Source organism: Peromyscus eremicus, chromosome 17, assembly GCF_949786415.1.
Source record: "Peromyscus eremicus chromosome 17, PerEre_H2_v1, whole genome shotgun sequence".
NCBI lineage: Eukaryota > Metazoa > Chordata > Mammalia > Rodentia > Cricetidae > Peromyscus > Peromyscus eremicus.
Genome location: NC_081433.1, coordinates 24,151,416 through 24,177,004, shown reverse-complemented (window position 1 = coordinate 24,177,004; position 25,589 = coordinate 24,151,416). Strand labels below are relative to the sequence as shown.

The 25,589-nt window shown below is 37.3% G+C and overlaps 2 long non-coding RNA genes across 2 annotated transcripts; both read right to left on the bottom strand.

The window, feature by feature from the left end:
* Positions 1 to 860: 860 nt before the first annotated feature.
* On the bottom strand, positions 861 to 10,614 carry LOC131894754 (uncharacterized). Its single transcript, XR_009374998.1, has 3 exons — positions 10,364 to 10,614; positions 7,512 to 7,618; positions 861 to 3,414 (listed from the first exon to the last, which is right to left on the bottom strand). It is a non-coding gene; the product is annotated as an uncharacterized LOC131894754 (long non-coding RNA).
* A 2,029-nt stretch (positions 10,615 to 12,643) lies between these two features.
* On the bottom strand, positions 12,644 to 15,152 carry LOC131894755 (uncharacterized). The gene is made up of 2 exons (XR_009374999.1): positions 15,052 to 15,152; positions 12,644 to 13,987 (listed from the first exon to the last, which is right to left on the bottom strand). It is a non-coding gene; the product is annotated as an uncharacterized LOC131894755 (long non-coding RNA).
* Between the last annotated feature and the right edge of the window lie 10,437 nt (positions 15,153 to 25,589).

The following is a 25,589-nucleotide window of genomic DNA, read 5'->3' as shown; positions in this document are numbered from 1 at the left end:
TAATAGTTAAAGAACAGAATAAAAGCTGAGGTGTAGAGAGAGAAGATCCTGTTTATAAAATATATTTAGATACAGAGGATGTTGTGGTGTGGAAGGCTACTGATGGAAGAAGATGCTCATTGCCTAATTTTAGCTTCTGGTTGGATTGCTTTTGTTATTGACACATGTGGCTAATAAACTCCTGCTAAGAATTCTATTTGTCTATCCAAATAAAATGTCTATAATTCATTATAAGAGAATAATAGATGACCTGCATGTGTTCTGCTCCTAAAATGACAGTGGTAGTTTTTGACTAGGTGAATGTATGTATAGGTACAAGATGCAGATGACATTCTGTAGCATTAGCATCCATACTTGTGCCAAGCAGCAGAAAAATCAGGAAAAAAAACTTGGGAAATGAAGTATTATGTATTTGTTTTGTAACTTAAATGCATTAGAATAAACATATGAATCATATTTCTTTTCTCTTTTGCCTTTAATTTTTCTTCCCTTTCCCCCTCTCTTGGCCTAGCTCCATATTGCTTTTTATTCTCCCTCATTTCATAAGTTTTCCAGGCTGGCTTTAAAATCTCAGGGTCAAGAAATGTTTTTACCTCAGCTCTTTAAGTGGCTAAGATTATAAAAGGTCTAGCCTATGGCACCCACATCGTATAAAAGTATTTTCTTCATGCCACTGTACTATGTAATTCCTCATTTTTCTCAAATTAGTGAAGTACTAAAGGAGGAAAAAATACACCACACACATAATAAAGTTTGGTGCAAATTGTTCGTATATACCAAGAAATATAGTCAATTAATTGGAAGTAAGAAACTATATACATAAAGTAGCTTTGTTAGTAAATACTGTTTTTATTTTTGCTTGGGAAAAGAATAAAAACGGGTAAGGGAATAGGTGAACTACAAGGTGGGTGTAATATTATAGTACATTTCTCAATAAAGAATACTAAAATGTATTCCTCTACCTGTTTTCCAAATCTGGAGTTAATGGAACAGCTTTTTCAAACTTAAATTCTAATCATTGGTGGCTAGCAAAATAATAGTGTGGAAGATTATGAGTTTTTCCTCATAGGAAAAACAGATTTTCATTATTAAAAATATGGAAAATATAGGCAATTTAATGAAAGCAAGTGACCACTTACAGTGCATTCTGTAGAGGCGATTAGTGTTAATGTTTTAGCATAATTCCTTCTGGCTTAATTGCTTGGGTAATTTTACACAATTGTTTTAGTGTAATGTATGAAAAATGGTTAATTCTTTGGGTGATTATGAAATAACTTCAAGTTCACTTTTGGAGAAAAATAAGCAAACTGTCAAAATGATATAAAGATTATTTTAAGTTTCTGGAAAACAGGAACAGTAATCGGCAGCTACTGTGGATGAAAAGGAAGATGATCAATCTTGGTAAAAAGAGGAGGAAACCCAGCTGCAGCTGGAACTTCCTTGGCCTCCTTTGAATGTATTTTATGTAGTCTGCCCTAACTGAAGTCACTTTCTACAGCAAAGCCTTGGATGTATTCTGTGGGGGTGGTACTGATGGAGCACGAACATCTGTTGGAAGCAGGCATCCTCGGCATCAAGGATTTGGATACATGCCGTTGACCATAGGTCTGAGATCTGGAGAGACCTCACCTCAGGCTCTGACTGTTCCTTCCAGAAGAGGGTTGAGAGTGATAGACAGTAATCCCAGCTTTAGGTGATTTTTTTTTTCTCATGTAGATTCCATGGAGAAGTTATGTGGGTTAAGTGAATTGCATACCTTCCTCTTGGCTTTGCTGTTCTCCTGAATGTTCTTCTGGAGGATGGCTTCCTCATTTTCCCATTACAGTAATTGCTCAGGATATAAGCATCCCTTTTCTCAGGTTTAGATCAGCAAATGTAATCAATAAATAGCCTTTCGTATTTCCCACACAGTACTGGGAGTCTGTTTATTACTTTTATTCAGTTTCCTCTTCCAGAAAAGGCTGAAAATAAGTACCCAGAAGAATGAGATAGCAGATGGATTTCCTGTGATACAATGTAACAATTCATGAGATAAGATTAGCAATGATAGCCACATATAAGAGAAAAGCCGATTTAATGTAAACTGTTTTAAGATGTCCTGGTCCATCTAGAATGAGATGGTGGAAGTTTGTAATGTGAATGTACAATATATCAGTCAACTATCATTTTAATTGTGTGTGGGAGTTTTGTCTGCATATGTTTATGCACCACAGGCATGCCTGATGGCTAGAAGAGGGTATCAGATCCTATGGTATTGGAGATACAGATGGTTGTGAGCCACTGTGTGGGTGCTGGGACCCAATCCAGTTCTTCTAGAAGAGCGGGTAGGCTCTTAGCTGCCCAGGTCCAATTGAGATCATTTTTATTTTCAGTTATCATTATTTGAGGTTTATTCCCCAGCTTTGTGACACAGATTTAGGAATGTTGTGAATAGTTTTAGAGTGAAAGTCATCCCTATTTTATATAGAAGCCAAGTCAGCGTGCACTTTGTCGCACAACTAAGAACAGAAAAGATCACTCGTGTGGGTGGTAGTTTGTGAGAGAAAACATAAGGGAGTGCATACAATGTGGATGGGTCTCAGTGGGATTTTCAAAATAATTTCAGTCTTAGAAAATACAGTATCTGAGAAATTATGGACTTGGAGTCATTTTGTCCGAGGAAAAATGAACATGAGGGTCTTTAGTGAGAGTCAAACATGAAGAGTTGTTAGATGGGGAATATTGCCCAGCTGTTCTGAAACTATACTGGGGATAGAAATAGGTCTTACAGGATTTATATTATCAGAAAGAGAAGAGATGCTCTGGTCATAAGAATTAAATATTATAAAGTTTCACAAGTAATACCAAATCATTCTCTTAAAATTGGGTTAGTCTTTTGTGTATAGATATTTAAGGAACTATGCAAACATATTGTGTGTATAAAATATTTGTGTATTTTTATATGTGCATATTTGTATATGTGCAAACATGTGCTCCCTGCCAGGCTAGACTCTTGAGTGCAGCAGCCCTATTGACTCTAAGATTGTATCGCCACGGAACCCACTATTACTTGTCTTCAGATGCTGTTCTAGAAGGCTTAAGATTATAGACAGTACTTGGGATACAGGAGAACCTTAGTCACAAGCCTCACACCATGGCAACAGCAAGGTGATACAGTTTAGCAGAGGAAAGATAACTCAGTCTGAGTCTTCTCTGCCTACTTTCTGAACCGAGACAGTTTGGACATTTACAATTTACATTTTCTTCCCCCTGTTGACAGAAAAGCACATCAAGCAGGCTATGCGTTTCTCTGAGGGCACTGATGCATTTCACAGCATTGACAATGGTCCAGTTGGCTCGTTGAGGCTTCTGGAGTTCTCAATCGTCTTCTCTTGAATATCCAAGGCATTGTTTTCTTCAGCTTTTCTACTTAAACTGAAAAAAAAAAGACCAACTACTTTAAAATTATTTATTGTATGCAAATAAATAAGCCCTCAAGTCTATTTTTGTCTCCACAAAAAGAAAAAAATAACAAGCAGCAGTAATCTATAAGAGATGCTTTGGATACAGTTATTAGATGCTCTGGGACCTTCTTGTGGCAGATTTTATTTACCCACATCATTTATAAATATGTTTTCAGCATAATGCACTCATTCATTTCTGATAATTCCTTTCAGACTTACATGCCCATACCTACTTTTGAAGAAAAACATCAAAATGAGACTGGGGCATATAAGGGAATCCCAAAGTTCTGTAATTTAAACAAAGAAGACTCAGAAGTGTGGCCTAATGGAACTGAAGCAGTTGGTTCTATTCTATTCCCATTACTGTAAGGCCTCATGACTTGCTGAATAGCTATTATTAAATGATATAATAAGAAGTTTGATGATGGAAATATTAAGTCTTTTAAAAAACAAGTTATCACTGGGTGGTGGCGGCACACGCCTTTAATCCCAGCACTCGGGAGGCAGATATAGATTATGCATATGAGATAAAATGTTGCTATATTTCTTTCTGAGTATAACTTATTTCTTTTACCATAATCATCTTTAATCTGACTATTTTCCTGCAAATGTTATGATTTCCTTATTCTTTACACATGCATAAAATTCCATTGTGTTTAGGAAGCACATTTTCCATAGCAGCCTATTTAGAAAGTGGGCAAATGATAGAAGGTGATGGGATTGGGGTAAGGGTATTTGTCTCCAAGCCTGATGATCTGAGTTTCATCTTGAGGACCCCACAATGGAAGCAGAGAACTGACTGTCCTTACCTCAACTTGTGAGTTGCCTCCACACCCACCACATCCCATCTCAATAAATAAGTGTAATAAAATTAAGCGATATAACCTAGTAGTTTACCAGAAGGGTATCTATAGAAGGCAAAAAAAAAAAAAAATTACTAAAATGTTGTTCAAAATGATGAGCTTTTAAGGAAATGGAAATTAAAGTTATAATAACATGTCATTATAAGCCCATTCAAATGGCTAAAATAAAAAAAAGTATTGACAAAACAAAATCTTGGCCAAAGGTCTAAGACACTGCATCGCTTAGGCATTGTTTCGGGAATTTAAAATGAGATGGCCATTCTAGAAATTTTTTTGGAAATTTTATAAAAATAGTCTATGTGAAATTATGACCACATAACTCATTAATGATCTGCCTAGTCCATATCCCAGAGAAACAGAAAATGTGTTTATACAAAATCTAGTGCGTATGATCATAATCATAATAAATTTTCATTTTCAGTAGCCAAAAAGTAGAAACAACCCAAATGTTCTCCACTGAATAAACGTTTAAATACATGATGATATATCCAATGCATGGAATAGTATTTAGTAATAGAAAGGGACAGATTATTGGCATATGCAGCAGGCAGAATTAACCGATCTCTGCAAAGAGAATGGGGCTGAGTGAGAAAGTTGGAAAGCTCAGTCCCCAAAACTTATTTAATGCATGATTCTATTTATAGTACATTTCTGAAATAGCAAAAGGAGAGAAATGGCAGACCCAGTGGTTGCTAGATGAGGTAATGGGTGGTAGGGGAAGGAAGTGGTTGTGACTATAAATATGCCGTTGAGGAATGGTTGTGCTGATGGAATTGTCCACACCTGACTATGTGGATGTCCATCTCAGGGGTGTATTTCACACTTACATCTTTACATTTCCCTTGGATCAGCTGGGCAAGAGGTACATGGGAATCTGTGTTATTGCTTATAACTGCCTAGATGAATCTATGTTTCTCTCAAAATGTACAGTTTAATTAAAAATATACCTATTGAATATTCATGTTTATGATCTATGTATGATAGATAATTCATATATCTAATATATAATATACATTCATACATAAGAAAATAAAATATCCTCAGAGAAATAAAAATTTATACTTAGAAAATTCATGAATAATTATAAACAAATTTTGAAATATTTCCCTTTATTTAAAGAACAATTTTGACATAACCTAGATAATAAACTTATCAGCCACTAAAACTCTCAATGTTTCATTTTTTCCCTTACTTTTCAGTTCTTATTTGGGGTCTCTTTTGTGACCTCTGAGAAAAAAGTACATAGATCTAGGCTTCCTTCCCAACTTTAGAGTAAATTCAAATATCCAAAACTACTTTGTTGTCTACATGTGTGAAATGAGGTGTGAGACCTTTGAAGAAGCATATGGTTGTTTACAGAGAGGTGGTTAATGCTACATAAATCAGCTTCTTGCTTGAATTGCTTGCTATAGTGAGATGAAGAATAGAATAAAATTGGCCAGGCGATGGCAATGAATGCCTTTAATCCCAGTACGTGGAAGGCAGAGGCAGATGGATCTCTGTGAGTTTCAGGCCAGCCTGGTCTACAGAGTGAGTTCCAGGACAGCCAGAGCTGTTACATGAAGAAAACCTATCTCTAAAAATAAAAATAAAAACAAACAAAAGGAATAGAATAAATTTAAAATAAAACTCTTCACTGTTCTCTGTTTTGCTATATAATATGTTAGTCATTTATCGGCATTCTATCTGTAATTTAGATATAGAAGATATTAAAAGACAAACTTAATAAATTTTGCAGCTTATCATCACTTCCCTGGAAAACATAAATATGTGAAAGATATGAGCTTACTTTATTAATGTACATATAGTAAAATTTTGAATTCAACCAAACTCCTGGATTTTATTTTGGAACTTAAGTATACATAATTTTTCTGGAGGTATTTATTTATATTTGTAGAAATATGCAAAGAAATAGTCATATATTTGCTGTATAAATGGTCATTGTTTTATATGACCACACAATTGAATTGATTATTTGTATTATAATGTCTCATTTGGTGGAGGATTACTATTTCTAACATATAATGTACTTCATAAATGAGAAAAGTGAGTACTGTAAGAGAAAAAAGCAAAAGCCATGATATAAATATTATGAACAATACACAATACTCAACCATTTATTAAGAAAGAATTATAAAACAAGACAAAATCTTTTTATTAGTAAAATAACTTCTCTCATTAAAGAACAAAAGGTCAGCCTGGTGGCAGTGGCGCACGCCTTTAATCCCAGCACTCGTGAGGCAGAGCCTGGTGGATCACTATGAGTTCGAGGCCAGCCTGGTTTATAGAGCAAGATCCAGGACAGGAACCAAAACTACACAGAGAAACCCTGTCTTGAAAAAAAAAAAGAACAAAAGGTCTGTATGAGTCTGCAGGGGCTATTTATTATATGGTTTATAGAAATATGCAGAATTATTGGAAGACATGTTTAGGAATTAGCACTTCATGTTGTTAATATCATTTATCTTTTTTCCAAATCAAGGTATATATTATAGTCTGAGTGAAAGTTTATTGCAGTGTTATCCTGTGGACACTACTCTGTGACTGAGGCTCAGTCACAGCAGGAACCTGGAGGCAGGACTTGGAGAAGCGGTGAGGCCATGGAGGGGTACTGCTTACTGGCTTGCTTACCATGGCTTGCTCAGCACTCAGGAACTGCCCAGGCGTGGCGCTGCCCACAGTAAACTGGGTCCTCCAATATCAGCCATCAATCAAGTAAATAAAATATACCATAGGCTGGCCCACAGGCCGGTCTAGTGAGGGTGTGTTCTCAGTTGAGGTTCCTCTTCCCAAAATGACTCCAGCTTGTGTCAAGCTGACATAAAAGTGACTTATACAGGCTCTTACTGATATTATTAAACTTGACAGAATGACAGAAAGGTGGCATAATTTCCCCTCTGTTGAAGCAATGTAGAGGAAAGATCTGCAGGAATTATACAAGAGCCTGTAAAAAGACTTCGTTATTGTGTAGCTACTGTTTAGAATATTCCTTCTCTGTTCAACCAGTGGTTTGTTCACAAAAGAAAGTGATTGCAACATTGTTAGTAAAGGTAAAGTTAAGAGTTGATCAATAGAGGAATGTTCACATTACATCACCACATAGGGAGTTCTATTCAGGCATAACATTATGTCTCTGAGGTGTTTTGCTTTCATAATATGGAAAAATACTTAAGTATAATGCTCATTGATTAAGCAACAAGCTTACGTTTAAAAGCTGCAAGAAAGTACGGTAGCAGAGCTTAATGCTAATTGGTGGATTCCTAGGGCATTTTCTTTGGATATGGCAGATTGGCAACTTTCAGCATACAACCTCTGTAACCAGAAAAAAGAAAACAACAACATGGTATTTAAATTTTCTGAGATATGGTACGCCTAAAAAAAAACAAAAAACAAAAAACAAAAAACAAAAAAAACCCAAAAAACTTAGCTTTGTCATTTTCAAAAGTGTTTTGTCACTGCTTGGATTCAGCATTATTTATCTCTTAGACCTGACGTGATAGTAAGCACTTTCATGAGGAGGGAAACCCTGGAGATTGTGGCTTCATGCCTGTTGTAGCAAGGAGCCTGAGAGATCCAGGTGTTTTGTGCAGTCTAGCTGCATTTTCATTCGCATTGATTTCTTTCTTTCTTTTTTTCCTAAGAGTTTTACTGCTAAAGCCAGATCCACGAAGAAGTCCGGGGGTTTGTTACCCATACCTTGGCGGGAGGCAGAATGTCTGCATTTGCTCTTGTTGCTTTGAACTGACTTTGAATCCTGTCCTTTTGGCCTGCACACCTGGCTCTCCGCCATCAGAAAGCAAAAAACTCTATCTGTTGGTTTTCAGACGTCACCCTTTGTTGGCTTTGTTGAGGGTGAAATGTTGTCTTTGCATCTGAAATTGGAAACCGTTTTTTTCCTTCTTTCTTTCTTTTTTTTTTTTTTTAAAAATGCCGAAGTCTGGGTGTAATTCACTGGAAGTCCTTCTGTTTTCTGTGGGAAGATATGCATTTAGTCTGCTCCTCATTTATATCCAGGTGAAAAACTCTAATACTTTTACCTTTAGTGTAGTGCCTCCAACCCTGCCCCTAGTTCTGCTATGCTGTCGTTAACTGAGTTAACTGACAGTCCTTAACTATATCCTTCGTGACTTTGAGCCAGCGGCAGCAGGATCTAAGTGTCCTCTTCCCTCCGAGGACCTGACCCTTTCTTCCTTCTCTGCCGTTTTGTTAGTTTCCTTCTTTGAACTCATAGGCCTACCTACCCTGTCAAGACCTTCTTTGGCGTAAAGAAAAAAGTAACTTTCAGAAGTGTTTGCTCTTTGAGCAGTTAGAATCTCTCTCTTAATGCCTATTTGTTCTCACTCCCTGAAAGAACTGAAAGTTTCGTCACGTTACCAGGGGTGGATTGAAATGTATACACATCTTAAATTCACAATGATTTTGTCCATTTCATTTAATCCTCATGCTGACTGGAACACAATTTTGCCTGTTTTCCACGGAGAGAGGGGCAGGGAACTGATGTTCATGAAGTTAAATGTTTTTCCCTCCGTTGCCCATCAAGATTCACCCTTCTCTCTACACAAACTGCATGTGTTCACCGCCATGTGGACATGGTGGAAGGAACTGCTGTAGAAGCCATTCTTTTTTTTTTTCTTTCATTTTTCTTTATTAAGAAATTTTCTGCTCACTCCACATACTATCCACAGATCCCCCTCCTCCCTCCTTCCATTCCCCAGCCCTCTTTCCCAAGCCACCCGGCATCCCCACATCCCCCAAATCGAGGTCTCCCATGGGGAGTCAGCAGAGAAGCCATTCTTTTGTGAGTGCACTTCTTAATTTTTATTCATATTTCATGATATATATGTGCCACCCGCTCTATGTCCATGTGAAAGAGAAAGGCACCAGGTCCTCTGTAATTCCCCAACCCACCTGACAAAATTAAACCCAAGATGTTGTTATTGTCCTTTTTTTTAAATGTGAGAATTGGAGATTCCACAACTAAACCTCTGCTCCTGATCCATCCTCTTCTATTACCCTTCACTTTCATGCACTCTGAAGACCAGCAGGGAATTCTCCTTCGTCTTCTCTAACTTGCTCCCTCCTCAGTTTTCATTCTTTTGCTAAACACCTGCATCAAATGTTCTCCTGTTTTCAGGTGCCTAGAATCTCTTGGTGAGTTAATGCACAGATCCTTGGGCCCACCTCCACTTCCTTATGGCTCTGGTGCCACAGTTTAAGAAGCATCATTTTACTAATCCTTTACTTATTCCTCAACACCTCCCCCACAAGTCACTGGATAAGTCCTTTTTCCCTGGCATATTTGATTGATCCTTCTTTGTTTTCATGCTGCTGACTCCTATAAAAAGCCCCTTTCCTTGTCTTTCTGTGGTGACTGTGTCTTACTTTCTTCCTTGCAAGGGACAAGACTTATACCTTTTGTAGATCATCATGGACCAACACTATGGAAACTCAGGAAGAATTTGAATGGCTAAATAATGCCTGGGAAAATTTGTTCAGTTAAAGTTGCTTAAGTGAAGGGTATTCCTTGTTTCTCTGATTGTGTCTATGATAAGTTCTTCTGTGGATAAACTGGAGAGGAAAGTTAACTGCTGTTTGGTAGGTGTAAGATTTTCTGTATATACGTATATGTATATATAAATGTCCTTTATTTGTATATATTTACATATAGCTTCATACATATTCTTTGTTATATCTTTTGCATATATTCTTTATGTATAACACATATACTTTATATATACTCTATATACATACATATATTTATATACATGTATGTGTGTATATAAATATATGCACATATGCATATGTATAAGAATATGTATTTGCACAAGAATATATATTCCCCATATATATACAGAGGGGGGAAAGAGTCTCAGATAAACTCCTATGGCATTTTTTACATTATCTTCATTGTAAAGATACATAATCTGAAGCTCCAAAGGGTTCTTTCATAAATACTTTATGGCTGAACTCAACATTTTCTTTCTTGAGACTTGATATGATGTCCTGCGTCCCTCTTGTCTTTGTGTCCTTTGTATTCAAGTTCAACCCCTGACTTACTTTCTATATTCCACCTCTCCCTGTGGAGCTGGAGTTGCACACTCTACACTCCTGAAGGCTTGGCTTCCATGCCTTCACATGCACAGCCTCTCCAAAACGTATTCTAGTCTGTTGGGTGGTTTATTTTATCCTTTAGACAAACAGGAAGGATGAAGAAAAGAGATACTTGAAAAATGCCACAATATCCTTTTCATTTTTGGCAAATACCTTCATGCACAGCTGAGGAGAAAAAATAGAAGTTATTTTCAAAAGTATTCACAGTGGAAAGTTTATTTTTCAATCTTTGTGTTTATGTATTTTACATTAATTCTAATCCTTTCTCTATAAATTGTTCTTTTCTTTAATCCCAGTTCTCTTGGGAATGCTGGATTTTTCTCAGCACAACTTAGATATCATTGCTGCGATCTGAAAGCTCATCAGTTCTATTCAGTCCTGTTCTCAAGACTATTACCTTTTAAGGAATAGCAGTAGATTCTAGCTTTTAAAAAAGGAGCAGGTTTGAATCTATTTGCAACCATTCACTTTGCTAATAATTCACTAATAGGAATTTCATATTCCATGTCACCCAATGGAAACCTGAAATAATTTACCATTTATAAAATAACAGGTAGATTTAGTTCTTCCTTGTGGGTGTCAGGTATTTTCATGGTCTGAAATAAACATACTGGTGCCCAGGGCTCAGCACTTCTCAATCTGTACAACCTAGTTCGCACTGGGCAAGCTAGAGTTTTGGATGGTGGACTCTGCTGAGTAACAAGACAGCCATGGCTATAATAAAAAGAAATAAAGTAACTTTCCATACCCTTCACATTGGTGGTTTGTCTGTTTGCCAACTTAGAGTGCCAACTTAGAGTTAATTATTCCTTAGACTTAATCTGTGTCCATCCTATGAGTCAGTCTACATTTGGCTATACTCATAAAACAAAGACTTCCAAGCTTAGATTTGAGTTGAAGACAAGGATATAAACAAAGCTTGTCACAATTAAGTGGTTTTTTGTTGTTGTTGTTGTTGTTGCTGGTTTTTCAAGACAAAGTCTCACTGTTAGCTATGGCTTGCCTTGAACTCAGAGATCTGCCTGCCTCTGCCTCCCAAATGCTAGGATTAAAGGGGTATGCCACCAAGCCTGGCATAATTGATTATTTTTTATATAAGTGCTCAACAGAGCTTTACCTAATACTCTGAAAACAAATGCATTTGTGCTGTGAGTGTCTTTCTGTATGCTGTGAGTATGTGTTGTTCTGATTGGTTGATAAATAAAGCTGTTTGGCCTATGGCAAAACAGCTTAGAGGCAGATGGGAAATCCAAACAGATAGACAGGAAGAGAAAGGAGAGCAGAGAGGATGCTGCTAGCCACCTCCAGGAGAAACAAGATGTAAAAGTACCGGTAAGCCACAAGCCATGCAGTAAATTATAGATTTATAGAAATGGGTTAGTTTAAGATATAAGAGCTAGCTAGTGAGTAGCCTGAGCCATTAGGCCATATCATTTGCAAATAATATAAGCCTCTGTGTATTTATTTGGGTCTGAGCAGGACACAGAAAAAAACTTCAGCTACACAGTTACTTAAAAAGTATTACCAAAGGGCAAGTGATAAAAAGAAAAAGAATATGAAGGCAATTACGTGAACTGGAGACTGTACTCTTTTTGTTTACTGGCTTTTGAATTTTTCTGAATCTTCATCCTATCCCTGCAGTGGGCTTCAGAAAACAAGTTCAGACTAGGTGTTTCGTGGATGTTGTGTATATGCATTCTGTCATAATTTGGCTTTTTCAGATGTGTTGAATTTAAAGTAAATTTGGGATACCAAGTAGGTGACTTGTACATCTAGATATAGTGAGAAGTCAATGAGAATGTTTGATGTCAAAGATAGATAAAAGAATTTGCTTGGAAAAAGAGTATCATTCCAAAGTCAATAATGTTGCCATTGCATCCTGCCATTCATTCATTCATTCATTCATTCATTTATTCATTCATTCATATATTCATTCATTTATTCTTGTCCTGACATAATAGTAGATTGGCTACTCCCCCAAAACAAGGTAAATAAATATGTAAACAGGTACAAGATATAGTGGAATTTACTATAAGACCACTCAAGAAAGCTTGAGAAGAATTAAAAGCACTTTACTGTAAGATAGGGGCATCTCATTTTCACTGCCATTCCTCATATAGAATTCAACAATAGCATTACACTAAGACACTAAAAAAAAAAAGCCCAATTATGTAAGTATTTAAAACACATATCCAAGAAACTACAGAACTCATATTCTGGCTGTCATGAACTCTAAGGCAGGATTTTTTATTGAATAAATTACATGGTTCCTATAGCATGTTAGAGCATGCCAATGCTTTCTATAAAGGACAAACAGATGCCACGTCGTTTGTGAGCACAGCCTCAACATATCCTGTCCTGGCTACTTCCTGGCAGATAGTTCACACTCCAGCCCCCTTTCCCCTTCACAGGCAAGCTTCCCTCCTCAAGCTCTGTATTTTTAATCAGAGAAAGTGTCCCTGCCTCTTATCTTCTGGTGCTGCTTCTTGCTAAACAGATTGAAGATAACAGCAAGTGGCAGGAAGTGCCCTTCCTGCAAGCAGAGGTCAGAAGCATTGTTGCTGAAGCCCTTGACAGTGGTTTTGGACATTTGAAATCACAGTCATATTCAAATTTAAAATATACCACCCTCTTCCATTCCTCAAAAATTTTAAGGTTTTAGAAAGGTTCTTGTTGGAGAAAGGCTATCAGTTTTATGTAAAAATCTAGTGATGAATGAATAACTCTTACTTGTAAGTGTTTATAATGAGAAAGAACATTGCTAACTGCAGAAGGAGAACCTTCAGACTTTGGGGGGTTTTAGTGGATAGGCAGAAATGGAGATAAGTAAAGAGTGATTGATATTAAACCCATGTCACCCTGATGAGCATGTCACAGGGGTGCCTGCGATTGGACATGGAATTCTGCCTTTATACTGCTGACATGAAATGTTTTCTCTTCTAAGCATTCTTTAAGGCATCTGCATTGTTTATTTAAGCCACCCGTATTTGCCTCTCAATTGAAAGAAAATGGTGAAGTGAGCAGAATGAAGGGCAACATGGCAGAAGCCTTTGGTCTGAGTCCCCAGATGTTAAGCAAAAGAAAGGCATTGAGTTGGTAGCCAGACTCTGCTCTTTGTGCAAGGCATAGAATCACATCAAAGGCCACAAAGCCATTTGAACAGGTTCTTTTCAACAGTGTGTTAAACAGTCTCTCTTTCTTTTTAGAGTCTGGGTAGTCTGCATAGCTTCACAAAATGGATGATAGAAAATGAAGGAACTAGCCTGTCTAGTAAGGAGTCCATGATCCTGAGGTGACTGTCTTTTCAAAAGACTAAGTGGCTTTTCTGAATTAAATGTTGAATATGGTTGAATGAAGCTCCATGTAGCTACTTCTTTCTTCTTCCCAGTAGTGATTTCTAGATGCTGTCATAATTCATTTATCAGAAGTCTGTTCCTTCCTGATTGCATTGCTAATCCATGTGTTTGTCACTGACAGTGTCTCACAGTCTCATTATCAGTTCTTTTTTCTTTCATACTCCATCAAACAGAATTTCCTTCCAACTATGTTTAGGCTTTGTACATGACACAACTATAATTAGGGAAGATATGAACAATTATTTATAGATATCTACATCATATTAAAAGATGTACTAGCTAGAATATATATTTTTTTATTTTAATGAAATAAATTTTATTTAATGAAACATGTAAGGGACTTGTCCATCCACCCCCATTACCACCCTGCTAAGAATTATCTTAAGGAGCAAAACTAAAGTAAATTGGAGAATTATGTAGGAGATAGATAAGATGTTTGCTGCTGAGGTATCAGATAGTAACTGCACAGGGAAGGATATATTCTTCTCTCCAGCCAGGGATTCCTTCTGTGGAAATAGAGCTTAAAAGTGAGAAAAGCAAACAATGAAAGATCTTTTCCAAGAGTGAGAAGTGATGGATTTGTTCATCACTCAGATCTTTTTTGGCTCTTGGGTACACCTCAGCTTGGACTGCAGAATGATCAGTAATGGTTCCTGTATGTGCTGCTAGGCAACTAGTCAATATAGAAAAACACTTTGCAAACACTTCACTTGTCTCAATGTGTTAAAAGTTAAGTATTGACCAGGGGATTATTGCTTGAAAAAAATGCTAAAAATGAAACATTATCCTGAAAAAAGGTAACTAGTCTTTTGACAATGAGAAAAAGAAAAATCAATTAAAATGTGTTTCTTATATAGGTTAGCCTGTAAGCATTAATTCCCAGTACATTTTCCAGAAATATGTTTCTTTGTGTATTTTTACAGAGATATTTTTATAATACAAAAGTATACTTATATCTAATTTATGTTGTTATAGATTACATTTCTGAAGATGGTCACATAAATACATTCCATCCCATTTGACTTCCTTATAAATTGTGTTGAAACCCATCCATGGAGAGTTGGGATCTTTGTTCCCTTTTACTGGATATGGGTCAGTCTTAAATATAGAGTTTAACCAGGTAGAAATTAGACTGTAGCCAAGGACATAAAAGGCAGCTGATTTTTCAATTTATTGCTTGATTTTGGAACCCAGTCACAGTGGTGTGAAGTTATAAACAATCACACATAGAAAGATCACACAGAGAGCTCCGAAGATAGAAAGTGGGGTTTTGCCGACCTTTAGCACCATCACTATATGTATGAGTAAATGAGGTTTCATTTGTGTCCAGTGCAGAGTCATGAACGTAGTCTTCCTTCTGAAGCCCCAGACACCTAGAAAGGACAATGCCCACAATTCTGAATTCTCAACCCATAGGCTCTACTAGCATTTCAGTCCTAAATTATTGAATAATTGGTTACATAGCTACAGTAACTAGAAAAAAATAACCATTGTTATATCTACATATATGCTAGCTCTTGATACATATTTAAGAATTAATCTGTAATTTATAAATAATCTCATCTTTAAAATGAGTACTCAATTTCAAAATAGCAGACTAGAAAACCTGCCAAATTTTTATGTATATTTTAAAATGTCACCTGTGTCCCCTAAGTGTGATATCATTTTCTTGATTTTGTAAAGTGTTCAATAAAGTAGACAGCATTAAAGGCCGCACTAATGCCCCTTGTCCCTTGAGTCTTGTCTGTACCTGACCTGAGTGCTGAATAACTGCCTTAGGCAGTCTGTTCATGCTACCTAGTGCCAAAGTCAGAACTGTCTTCCAAGAGGCACAGCCACTGAGAGTTAAGGAGTGGCCGTGGCAGAAGCTAGTCAAGTCATGTAGGCTTGGGGATGGTGGCTGATGTAGGCTTCATGGAAGTGAAAGAGACTCCTCTGTAGAAGTAGTATTGAAACAATATAGTCTTAGAGAGAGAGAGAGAGAGTTCAGGTCCCATGGCCTTCATCATTACTCTTGCTGTTTAATTTTCTGAAATTCTCATTGAATCTTTGAATGTAGCTCCTTTTTCCACAAATTTCTAGTTTCCTTGGCTTCTCGGTCTTGACTCTAAGAATGACTAAGGCTGACTTAAGAAGAATGTTTGTGAAAATCACTGGCATGGTGGAGGCTTTATGCATCAGACAGCCTGGTCCTTCAGCTCTGTGATCTTTCTGCCCACTCTTCCATGAGGTTTAGTCATAGAATAATCAAGACTGGGTAACTCGGAATGAAGAAAAATGCATTGACTTACATTTCTAGTGGTTGGCGTATCTAAGGCATCATGTGGCAGCAGGAGGCATCACATGGTAAGAAGGTCAAGGGAAGGCGACAGAGTAGGGAAGAGGAAAGGAGATGAGAGAGAAATGTGAAATATGCCTATGAGAGGGCAAACAGTTTTATAAGATTACAGCATTAGCCTGTGAATGTATAACCCTCATAACCTAAATATCAAGTCCCACATACCAGTCCCAACAGGATAGTGGTTAAATTTTGTCATGAACTTTGGAGATGACAAACATTCAACCAGAGTATCCATGACATGTATATTCACTGATCTCTCTTCTTTCTCAGCACATAATTACTACCTTCTTTAATATCATGTACTCTCTTCAAAAACAAAAAAGTCACATGAGAGAATTCATTTATATTTCTCAAGATTTATCCCTTCTACCCAGAGAAACCAATAGATTAAAATGAGTGACTAACAAAACAGTCTTCCAATATTTGATTTCTTCTACCTTTTATAAATATACATATTCCAAAAATGAAAAGAATCAGGCATTGGGGTTAGTTATGATTGATTTTTTTCATGTATGTTATGGAACATGGAAATCTTTATTGTTTTTAATGTCAAGTACTCTGGGCATCTGAAGACATAACTTGCCTTCTGAGATATAAATATATAAATGTGTGTGTCTGTGTGTTTGTGATATTGTTAATTTATTCAGTGTTTTTTTTTCTTAATTTGGTGTTTATTTGGTGTTTTTCCTTAATGTTTAGAAACATTGTATTCATGAAGGGCAAGGTAAGCAACTGTTGCTCAGTACAGGACAGACAATTTATAAACAGGCAGAATGACTCCTCTTAAATATATACTCCTCATTTCTAGATAACAAATTCATCTTTTGTTCTCTGTCACCAAGTTGGCAGTCTCAGCAGGCTACACCATGAACTAAGGTGGAGCAAACCAGGTTGATTGCTGAGCCAGGACCTTATTTGTCTTATGTAAATGAGTACTCTCTTTTATTCTTTATAGGTTATGAACAAGCACTGTGTTAAGTTACAGTGTTTGACATTAAGTATTAACATTGTGTACAAACCCCCAAAATGTTAGCTACCGACTAGGTATTCAGAATTTCTATTCATTAATCAGCCAAGCACAGCATCTTTGCTCAGCAACAATAGATTGTTATTAATTGTATAAATGTTCAAAGTTTGCAGAGAACATAGAATTCATCTGTTGTTCTACACTGTCCATGTTTTAAATGGCTTAATGATGGATAGCACAGACAAAGGATTGTCACACTGCCCTAAAACATTACTTAGCAATTTCCTCCTTTAAAACTTGAATTTTCTTTAGAAAAAAAAGTGGAAAGAAAAAAAGGTGTATCATAATTTCCTTGCAAAACAAGATAGTTCCACTATTCCATATTTGTTTCTAAACTGCTTCATAGACTAACAGTGCCTAAAGCTGCAGGATTTCATTTTGAAGCACTCAGTGTATAAACAGACTACAAATTAATTGTAGTGGTCAACAGAATACCCAGGGAGGCTCAGTGCATTGAGCCTCTCTACACTGGTCACTTGGACATGTTTCCTCCATTTCTGACATGTTTGTATATGACAGATAGTACTTACAGGGAATTGTCTATGAAAAGGTTGTGCCTTCTAGTTAGTGGGCTCAAGTGGACCTGGGTTCTGTTAAAAATGTCAACACAGATTAATCCTTCTGCATAACCACTCTGCCTTTTGAGAAACTCCACACCCGGCTTTCATTTCCTCAACATGCTTCTGTCTCTAACACCTACTGATCTTGCCTTTATTGATTGTCTTGATGCCTCTCACTCAGTTATGTATCATGTGTGTCAGCATGGTTAGAACTTTTGGTTCAAATAGAAATGACTTTGAATATCACCCCATCACTTATTACCCAGCTCTGTGACTAACAACTGCTTAATATTCTGATCCTTCCTTTTTCCATTTTCTTACTTCATACTTTCTGTAAGAATTAAAGAGCCAACATAGATAATAAGCTTGACTCAAGGCTCTCTATGAAGTGAGCACAAAGAGTATCTGGTATTACTTGCAATTAGAATTGTTTTCATGTTCTCTACCATCATCAGCAGCCACAATACTTCTGCATCTTACTTACCCTTCTTAATCCAAACCAGTAAGGGATCTCATTAAGTCCCTCCCTATGCTGGTGCCTCTCCATCTCATTTTACCCCTTAACTTATGGTCTACTCATCACCTTGTCACTAATTATCATAGTAATTGTCATCTTTAAGTAGCAGGAAATTAAAATCTCTCTCTTTCTACTGCTAAGGAGGCCAAAATCAGTTTCATTGGGTGGATTCAAGTTTTTTTACAGGGTGATAGTCAAGCTCATGTCTAGGGCTACTGTCTTGATGACTTGATTGCAATATGACTTTCTACTTCTAAACATTTGACTGGGGTTGGGGATTTAGCTCAGTGGTAGAGTGCTTGCCTAGCAAGCACAAGGCCCTGGGTTCGGTCCTCTACTCCAGAGAATTAAAAAAAAAAACAACTTATGACTGAAGAGAGAGAGAGAGAGAGAGAGAGAGAGAGAGAGAGAGAGAGAGAATGACAAAGCAAGAAGAGCAAGAGAGAAAACATGACCAGGAATATCTACTTGTACAATATAATCTCAGAGGTGACAAGTCCTGGTTTAATGGAGAAGAGTATAGCATAAGGTATAGATTAGAGGCTAGAGATGTTAGGATTATTAGGGGTAAATTGGAGGGAGCTACTGTAGTCATTGTTTTTCTGTTTCTATGATAAAATTCACTGACAAAGCAACCTAAGGAAGGAAGAGTTTATACTGGCTCACAGTGCGAAGTCCAGTGCATCATGGTGAAGAAGTCAAGGCAGTAATAGTTAAATCAGGTGGTTACATTGTGTCTGTAGCCAGGAAGAAGAATTCAATGAATGTTTCTTCTTATTCTGTTTGTCCCTTAATGTACTCCAGAATCCCAGCCCAGAGAATGGTGCTACCATGTTGTATGAGTCTGCCCATCAGACCTTTAACATTTAGGTTGGTAGACCTATCAACATTTAGGTTTGTTAACCTATCAATACAATTAACCTATCAATATAATTCCCTATAAGTATGCCCAGGATCCCATGTTTCAGGTTAATTAGATCTCATCAAGTTGACATTTGAGATTAACAATCACAACCACCATTTCTGGATTTCATACCCAAACATAGCACTTTAAATAATAACCTTTGATCACTGCAGAAGAGGGAACAGAAGAAGTTGTAGAAGCAGTTGTAGAAGACTACAGGGAAACATCTTCCAGAGAGAAGAGGACAGCTGCACATGTGACCTTCATGTGTCATGAAGTCACGATAGCATGAACAAGACTTGTGCAAGATCAAAACATACCAAATCCTATCACATCTACCAGCTATATCTAAGAAGATTTTGCTCTTTTCTTAGGGGAGGCAGAGGAGGGTGGGTTTGTGGGAGAGGGGAGGTAGGAAGAGAAACTGGGGGGAGGGAAGGATGGGGAAACTATGGTCAGGATGTAATATATGAGAGAAGTATAAAAAGAAAAATCACAGATTCAATTTGAATTCTATCTTACCTTGCAATGACTTCTGCAAAAAGCAATTTAGTCCATTACCTTTAAATTTTACTTAACTAATTATCAGAACACAGAATGAAACAAAAATCTTGGATAAAATGTTTCACACATTGTCTCTAGACCAGTTGGTGATGGAGTCCTTGTTACCCACTGAAACCCTCTGAGTTAAAGTGGTACTTCCTGACTTTGTCTCAGCACTCTTGTTTTCCTTTCTGTTACCATAGCACATTAAATTCTTTTTCCAATATTCCAGGGCTTTTATCGTCTAAACTCTTCTCTACTCCAGTCATAAAGAAGTCCCAAAGGCCTAAGAACCACATAGGTTTGCCACAGTAACAACCCCACTTCTGTTACCAATTTCCTGTGTTGATTAGATTGTGATATCTTTGAGAACTATTGGTTCTCTCTCTATTCTTTCTGGGCTTCACTTGAGGGGGAGAATTCTGGAAACCTTTTGGTTTCTTGTCTTGTGAATTCAAAGAATGAAATTCACAGATCACGTCCATTTTAGAGCGTCTATTATAGATTCGCAGGCGAGAGAAAGAGAGAAAGAAAGAGCAAGAGGTTTGAGCTCCTATATAGCAGGAAGGGTCTCAGGAAACAGAGTGCCTGGGCTTTTCATAGGACTTACAACAGAAACTTGGGTGAGGTATTAGGAGAGGGATGAGCTATAGTCCAAGTGTCCCCAACCCAAATTTGAGGTGTCCAAGTACCCCCTTACAGTTCAGTCACATAGTCAGAGGTGCTTCTAGGCAGAGATTCAGGGAGATAACAAGGACCAAACAGGAAGTAGAACTCTCCTAGAATTCCTGGCCTCTAGGAAGGAAGGACATTCTCAGAACTGGAGGTTCCTGCCCCACCAGACCAAGTTTCTGTCTTCTGAAATCATAAGTTTTCTACTGCTGTGATGAAATATCTTGACAAAAATGAATTAAGGAAAGTTTTATTTTGTCTAGCCATTCAAGGGACAGGTCCTTGTGGTGGGGAAATCAAGGCAGCAAGAGATTAGCTGATCACGCTGTAGCTCAGTGAGAACAAAGGGAATGATGTATGTCTGTGGTCATCTCATTCTATCCTTTCAGTACAGTCAAGATAGTTCTAGAAAGGCATGCCCAGGAGCCTTTCTCCCAGGTAGTCTCCCAGAAGTCTATCTAGATCTCATCAAGTTGACAGTTGAGATTGTGCGCTATAGCCATCATAACTATCCCTCTTAGAGGTAACTTCCTCTCTTCTGCGATCACTTTCCCTAAGATAGAACAGAATCATGGTCTAGATTTAAAGTACCCCAATATTAGAGCTAGGGGTTGAGCTTCAGTAATAACATACTTTCTATATGTGTGAAGCCCTGTGTTCAGTCGCCAGCACTGAAAAACAAGGTATATTTTTTTCTATATGACAAGACCACTGTATTTGTGACTCACAGAAGTTGTGGTTTCCTGTACAAGACCTACACAAAATCAAGCTGGTCAACATGCTAGTATATGTAGGGGAAGGCAGGGTGTATTCTGTGAGTCTATGCACATAACTAAGAAGCTATGGACAGCTGGTGCTTCTAGGGAAGAGAGAATACTGTTTCTTTAAGGTTGTGTCTCCTTGTAAGTTGTAAGTTGAACACATTCCAGTGGATGGCCCCACACCCAGGACTATATGAGAAACCCAAATTGGACTCAACAGGTTATTAAAAGCAAGAAAAAGGAGCAACATTGAAGGTAGTATGGGGAAAGAGGTCAGGGTGTGTCTGAGAAAAGCTGAGAGGGGTATGATCAAAATACATGTATCAAATTCTCAAATGATTAATAAAGATATTTGTAAAGATATATATATTTTTTTGTTTTCCAGTGTATTCTTTATCTTGTACATTACTATCTTTTTATACCTCAATTTTTATACTTAGAAATCCTTTTAAGAACAATTTATCTTCCCTTCTTACTTGAGGGAAAACTCCCATGTATACAAACAAAATAACTATTCACCATCTCTTTGTAGTGTGTGGCATTCAGTGGGGTTAACTCTACTGCTTGGATAAAAGAGTCTATTCTCTGTGGAGGGTATGCTTTTAGAAAGGTACACTTAAGCTTTTGCCAGGAAAATAAAAATCTATATCTGTGAAGTTTGTCAATTCAAATGGACACAAAAATGTTCAATGCTAGAGAAAAAAAGTAGAAAGAAATGAAAACGACAGTCTTAGGCTGTAAAAGAGGTAAGTTGGAATAAATCAACAGGGAAAAACAATCCGGAAAAGTAAGCTGCTCTTTAGAAGGGAAATTAAGAGCCACGGGATAAAATCCAGAGCAAAGACTTGGTGGTCCCAGGGTAACACAAAACACCAGCCTCAGAGCATTTTTGTGTAAAATATTTTCAGTGTTTTGGGGCTAACTGCAAGGGAAACCAGGGAAATCAGGGCTTCAGGGCACCATGAAGAGAGAGTTCTTGCAGTGTTCTCTCAGGAGCCTCATGAGCTGAAATGTTCTTCAGTTAACTGACAAGGAGAGAATACAAGCTTCTGATGGAAGATGCCACAGGAAGATCAAGCCTAATGTTTTTATCTCCGACATTTCCTTAAGGAAAAGACTGGGAATTGATAACATTAAGAGCTGAAAAGCCAAAGAAAGCCTTTAGGCAAAGAAGATTGTACTTTCTTTAATGTACAAACAAACGTCGGATTTCTTCTGCCCTAAAAGCATATGTGTTAATTTGTAGGTTTTTGAAATATCCTAAGTAAAATCATGTGGTTCTTGAGAATTATAAAAAAAAAGCATATTTTGACTCATAATCCTACTAACTGTAACAGGTTTTACTTGACATCTTAGAACCTTTCTTACTTCATGTGTAAAATACAAATAAATACCAATAGGTCCTTTGTAATTGTAGGTATATGTAACAGTTAACCTGATGTCACTCTTTTCTGGAATTCTGATTGTAAGGGAAATAAAAAATTCTATAGTGAAATGTTGTCATGTTCAGATGAAATGAAGCAATGATGGAACGTAATCGTTGTTTAGCAAGATTGCAAATTGATAATCATCATCATTATCTTCGCTACTGCTATTATTTTGGAGACAAGGTCTTATTCTGAACCCAGGCTACCCTTGAACTTGTACCAGACTCCCTAGCACTGAGAGTACTGGTGTGTGCCACCATGCTTGGCTTGCATTGATTACACACCTTGATGTCGCATTAACCTCTTAATTGTGAATAAAGTTTTGTCATGTGATAAAAATCCAAACTGTGAATGATTTGCAAGTAGGAAGTGTTTACTTTATCTACACTTTTGTTTTTTATTTTCTTTTCCCTGTAGAGTGGTTTGGGCATAGGAAGTACTCAATGAATGCCTGTTAATTTAGACTAATGAAAATGGAGGGAGTTATTAGAGTCTAGTTCTAGAGCACACGCACGTTTTCCTTCCTAATGGCCTAACTGTACATCAGTGTTAGCATATCCATGCATATTTAGAATCTGGACTCTTATAAAAAGACTTTAATGACCTGATTAAGCCATTAATGGGTTTCTAAGTTATTTCCTTTTTTAATTTTGTAACTTGTTGAGACTGTGTGATCTCTCTCTGTTCATTAGCACATCACTCTGATTGTGGAGAGGAAAAAAGTTAAGATGTAAAATGCAAATCTGTGAATTCTTAAATCACACAAATTCTTAAGTTTGGGTGAAAAACATAAAATCGGATCAAAAGTAATTATTTTTGTCCTTAAATGCCTTACATCTGTTTGCAAGCATATTTGATTGTCTGGGCTTTTTGGAAATGTTCATCTCTTTTATATATGACTGGGATATTGGGGTAACAATGATGTATTTAAAGGTACAAGGGGCTTTTAGCTGTGTGTGATCATGTCCCTATGATCTGATGGCAACAATTAATAACAATGTTTGAAAATTTAGGTCTGTGATTGATAATTGCCTAGCATGTGCAGAGTTTTTGTTTTCCTGTCCACCTTGCTTTAAGAAACAAAACAAAACAAACAAACAAACAAACAAAAAACCCAACAAAACAGCATCTATCACTAGTCTGGAGCTTACAAAGCAATCCAAGCTTGATGGTTCCCCACCCTGGAATTAGAAGTGCAAACCACCATCCCCTGATACTTTTAGGTGGGTTCGGGGGCTTGAACTTGGGTCCTCATGCACAAAAGGCAAAGTCATCTTTTTAATCCCCATGGATTTGCAAACAAGATTGATCCTCATCTCAGACTACTGTTCAGCCCTGTAAACACGATAAACCAATGGCTGAATTGCAATCCAAACTTCTACTGTAGTAAGTGGTCTCACTTGGAATAGTGTGGCTGCTTGGCTTTGGTAGGTGAAAACTTTGCTTCTCAGCCTTTATGGGTAGAATATAAAATAATGACTTGTTTTTGGTGCCACAAATGGGAATTTAATTTTTAGATAACATCAGAAGGATTTCTTTTTTTTTTTAAAGTGTACCTCTACATTTAACTAATCACAAAAATATATTCTGCTCTTGGAAGTAAGTTCTTGAGAGAAATACAGCTGTAATATTGCCTCACCATTGAAGGACATTTGATAGTTCTCAAGGGTGTTTAAGTATACTGTTTGCTATTGTTTAAATCTGAAATGCTCTCCTAAAGTCTCATATGTTAGAGGCTTGGCTCCCAGTTAGTGGTGCTATTCTGGGAGGTTCTATAGTTTATTAGGTAAGGGGTAACTGAAGAAAGTAGAGTATGTCCTTGAGATGTATCTGGTCCCTGGCTCTCTGCCACAGAGAATAGATTTTCCACCCCCCACGCTATGTTCTACCCCCATGGTGTTCTACCTTACTATGGCCCAGAATGAACAGAACTAAGAACTATGGACAGAAATATCTGAAACTATGAGATAAAATAAGTCCTTTTCTCCTTGATCTGTTTATGACAGGCGTTTTGTCACAGTAGTGATCATGGTTGCACTCCTCTGTCTACGTGAACTTCAGAGCATCCTTACCCATAAGTAAGGGAAAACATTTTAGAACTGAATAGACTGAACCTGAGCGATGTTCAGTGCCTGCCAGCTGGCATATGGTACAAGCCCTGTTCAAACCATTGGATTGACCTTCCAAGTCCTTCTTCAATAATGCATTAGCATTGCTAGGACACAGTTTAATGATTTAATATTCTTTTGAATAAATCTGCCCCAACACTCTCTGTCTGCTTTGGTTAGCTCTTATGTAGGTAAGAAGTTCTAAGTGGTTTGCATTGTCCACTCTGATACCTCTGAGTCAGAACTGGTTCTGTTTTGGTAATATTCTTGGTTGTATATTCAGATGGAGTATTATTTCCTTCTTGTATAGATTTACAGGCAAGGAAAGTGGTAGAGACCATGTCTGTAAACACCAGAATAGACCTATGCCTGAAACAAATGGCTGGGGTGGCCATTGTGTTTAGAATTCTTGGTGCAGTTTTCAAAAAGTACCTCTCCTCAGCACTGCATTCCTCGTGTGCTGGAGATGCCCTGGCAGCATGCTGCTCTTCTTGGGATGCCCTTAGCACTTGTTCTCAGTAGCACTTTTTGGTGCTTGTCTTGTTTATCACTTGTAGTTAATCCACGAAGTCACTTCTCCCTGTGCTGGGGTGAGATAGCAGAGTTGGCAGCTATGGGGCTTCGGAAGAAAATGTGCAGTTCAAAGGCAACCCCAAAATCAATTATCTAATTAATTGTAGGCTGTGATAGCTTCAAGAAACAGGTCATGATAAAATGAAGGAGACTGGCTTGTTTCAATAGGATGTCTAAAAAGCATACCCTGGAAGAGAGAATGTTTAAATTAAGACCAAAAGGATGGGAAGATTCAGTTAAAAGTCTATTCTACACTAAAAAGCAAACCGAACCAAAACTCTGGGCAGGAAAAGACTCTAATTCTTTCTAGTCATTAGGGTTAGAACACAGCAAGGGAAGGGAGAGGAAGATGAGGTCTCTGGAAACAGGTAGGGTCCAGATTT